Genomic DNA, 4,117 nt, shown 5'->3' with positions numbered 1-4,117 from the left:
ACATGTGCTGCACTCTTCCCCACCCCCTCAGCCCAACCCTATATAAGTAGTAGTTAGCTACACATGGGTCATTTCTTTCCTAGCAGCCTCCCAGTCTGACTGAGAGAGCATGGTAAGTGAGCCATTACACCTTGTTCACACTGGTGTGCTGCTGTGCGGTGTCCGTTACTGCCGTGGCGCCGTGTCTGCGGGGGGGGGGGGTGCGGGCCATAGACTGGTTTGAGTGGCATTGGGGCCGCTCTGCCGGTGGGTCGTTCCCCCCTGTGGGCATTGGTGTTGCGGCGGTGGTGGTCGCCGCTCGGTGCTGCGCCATTTTATGCTAGGGACGTTAGGGACCCACTCTAAATAGGTGGCCTTGACGTGGCGAGTGGGCTTGTACTTTTTGATCAAAAATGTATACTAACAACCTGTTAGTTTTTGATATTATGCTGAGAAGCAATCAGATCATTATACACAATTGTAGATGTGCACCATGTCTGTTTTTCTACCCGAATTCACACATATATAAAAAAAGGTTTTGCCTGGAATACCCCTTTAACCTCTTAAGGACCAATGACGTCCTGGGACGTCATGGCACCCTGGGCCTTAAGGACCAATGACGTCCCACGACGTCATGGCCTTTTCCGGTCCCTGACGCTTGCCGGGCAGAGATCGGAACTGGATGCCTGCTGAAATCCTTCAGCAGGCATCCAGGGCAAACGCCGAGGGGGGCCATGTAGGCCCCCCATGTCGGCGATCGCCGCAAATCGCAAGGGAAATCGCCCTTGCGATCTGCGGCGATACCGGGCTGATCGGGTCTCTGGGACCCGACCGCCCAGTAATTTTGCATGATCCCGGCTGTCACAGACAGCCAGGACCATGCTGAAGTATAGGAGGTAGGTGGCAAGCCTGCCACCTCCTCCGATCCCCTGCGATTCTTCGGTTAGTTAACCGACCAATCGCAGGGGGGGGGGGGGCGGTTACTTCCTCCCGTCCTGCCCGGCCCCTGAAATTCCGGAGAGGACGGGAGGAAGACCGGAGGACGCGGCGGGGGACGGGGGAGTGCTGGGGACCGGCCCCGGTACTTACCTCGTCCCTGAAGACCCGGATCCCTGCGATGAAGACGGCGGCGGCGGCGACAGGCGAGTTGATCTTCAGACGCGGTCGGGCCCTTTACAGCAATGCACGTCGCCGTAAAGCGACATGCATTTCTGTATTGGGACCCTTTATACTACAACTCCCAGCATGCCCAGACAGCCCTTGGCTGGGAGTTGTAGTTCGGCAACATCTGGCTCTAAAGATGTTGCCGAACTACTACTTCCAGCATGCCTGAGAATGCTGGGAGTTGTAGTTTTACAACAACAGGAGGCACACTGGTTGGGAAACATTGTCTGTTTCCTAACTCAGTGTTTCCCAACCCGTGTGCCTCCAGCTGTTGCAAAACTATAACTACCAGCATGCACTGATAGACTGTGCATGCTGGGAGTTGTAGTTTTGCAACAGCTGGAGGTTCCCCCCCCCCCTGTGAATGTACAGGATACATTCACATGGGCAGGGGGCTTACAGTGAGTATCAGGCTGCAAGTTTGCAATGCAGCAAATTTTGCGCGGCAGCTCAAACTCGCAGCGGGAAACTCGCTGTAATCCCCCGCCCGTGTGACTGTACCCTAAAAACACTACACTACACTACACTAACACAAAATAAAAAGTAAAAAACACTACATATACACATACCCCTACACAGCCCCCTCCCCTCCCCAATAAAAATGAAAAACGTCCGGTACGCCACTGTTTTCAAAATGGAGCCTCCAGCTGTTGCAAAACAACAACTCCCAGTATTACCGGACAGCCGTTGACTGTCCAGGCATGCTGGGAGTTTTGCAACAGCTGGAGGCACCCTGTTTGGGAATCACTGGCGTAGAATACCCCTATGCAAGTCCCTAATTCAGGCCTCAAATGCACATGGCGCTCTCACTTCGGAGCCCTGTCGTATTTCAAGGCAACAGTTTGGGGTCACATATGGGGTATCGCCGTACTCGGGTGAAATTGCCTAACACATTTTGTGGGGCTTTTTCTCCTTTCAACCCTTATGAAAAGGTGAAGTTGGGGTCTACACCAGCATGTTAGTGTAAAAAAATTATTTTTTTACGCTAACATGCTGGTGTTGCCCCATACTTTTCATTTTGACAAGAGGTAAAAGGGAAAAAAGCCCCCCAAAATTTGTAGTGCAATTTCTCCCGACTACGGAGATACCCCATATGTGGGCGCAAAGTGCTCTGGGGGCGCACAACAAGGCCCAGAAGGGAGAGTGTGCCATGTACATTTGAGGTGATTTGCATAGAAGTGGCTGATTGTTACAGCGGTTTTGACAAACGCAAAAAAAACAAAACCCCATATGTGACCCCATTTCGGAAACTACACCCCTCACGGAATGTAATGAGGGGTGCAGTGAGAATTTACACCCCACAGGTGTCTGACAGATCTTTGGAACAGTGGGCTTGTACGGCCCACTGTTCCAAAGATCTGACAAACACCAGTGGGGGGTAAATGCTCACTGTACCCCTTGTTACGTTCCTCAAGGGGTCTAGTTTCCAAAATGGTATGCCATGTGGCGGTTATTTTGCTGTCCTGGCACCATAGGGGCTTCCTAAATGCGACATGCCCCCGAGCAAAATTTGCTCTCAAAAAGCCAAATATGACTCCTTCTCTTCTGAGCATTGTAGTTCGCCCATAGTGCACTTCAGTTCAACTTATGGGGTACCTCCATACTCAGAAGAGATGGGGTTACAAATTTTGGGGGGTATTTTCTGCTATTAACCCTTGCATAAATGTGAAATTTGGGGGGAAACACACATTTTAGTGACTTTTTAATTTTTTTTTTACATATGCAAAAGTCGTGAAACACCTGTGGGGTATTAAGGCTCACTTTATTCCTTGTTACGTTCCTCAAGGGGTCTAGTTTCCAAAATGGTATGCCATGTGTTTTTTTTTTCTGTTCTGGCACCATAGGGGCTTCCTAAATGCAACATGCCCCCCAAAAACCATTTCAGAAAAACGTACTCTCCAAAATCCCCTTGTCGCTCCTTCGCTTCTGTGCAATCTACTGCGCCCGCCGAACACTTTACATAGACATATGAGGTATGTGCTTACTCGAGAGAAATTGGGCTCCAAATTTAAGTATACATAAGTATACATTTTCTCCTTTTACCCCTTGTAAAAATTCAAAAATTGGGTCTACAAGAACATGCGAGTGTAAAAAATGAAGATTGTGAATTTTCTCCTTCACTTTGCTGCTATTCCTGGGAAACACCTAAAGGGTTAAAATGCTGACTGAATGTCATTTTGAATACTTTGGGGGCTGCAGTTTTTATAATGGGGTCATTTGTGTCAATCGCTTCTCGGCCTTTTGGCTAAGATCAAGTGTAATATCTGTTCTTATCAGTTTTCATGCTGGTGGGGATGGGTGCTGCATGGAGGATGCAGGTGTACCAGGGCTTTCCGGGGCTGTTTCTGAGGAATCAGCTTGACAGCTGCCCCGATGGGACCTGTTCCCTCCGGGTCTCGCCACGAGGCTGAGAGGGTCTAGAGCCGAGGTACTTTTGTGCCTCGGGGAATGGTAACCCCGAGGTGCCGAAACTCACTGGGAGTACCGGCTCACTGAGTTGAAGCACGGGCACCATGATCTCTTCACCTTGTGGCACTCACCTCTTGATTCCCGGCCTTCTGGCTAGGATCAGAGAAATTTTTATAGATCCGGCCGGATGTCCGGGCAGTATATCTGCACACATTCACTTATTTATTTATTTTTGTCTCACTGTGTCACATTTTGCGTGTTGTGTGTTCACAGGATTTGTCAGGATGCGGTAGCCCTTCTGGGTGTCCCTCCTGGCGGTCTAGGGGAGGTGTGTGTGGCCATTAGGTTCCGCACCTCCCTGCAAACACCCCGGGTACTCCTGCTTTGGCAGGGTACCTACCGTTATTGGCTCTGCGGGCAGATACCTTGGCTAACGCCAAGGGGGATGCCGGGAGCATTTGTGGTCCCCTAGTAGCTTCGGCGAAAAGGGACATCGAACCTGGAACCTCGCAGGTACCTTTTGGTCCGGAGGCGAAGGGTAAGGTTTGTTGGGGGGCCTCTCTCC

At 50.6% G+C, this 4,117-nt stretch overlaps 1 pseudogene; it reads left to right on the top strand.

Moving 5' to 3' along the window:
- Positions 1-3,368: 3,368 nt before the first annotated feature.
- Positions 3,369-3,528, top strand: LOC130274625 (U2 spliceosomal RNA; annotated as a pseudogene).
- The last annotated feature ends 589 nt before the right edge of the window (positions 3,529-4,117 follow it).

This window comes from Hyla sarda, chromosome 5 (genome assembly GCF_029499605.1).
Source record: "Hyla sarda isolate aHylSar1 chromosome 5, aHylSar1.hap1, whole genome shotgun sequence".
Lineage (NCBI taxonomy): Eukaryota > Metazoa > Chordata > Amphibia > Anura > Hylidae > Hyla > Hyla sarda.
This window is presented reverse-complemented; position numbering and strand designations above follow the sequence as displayed.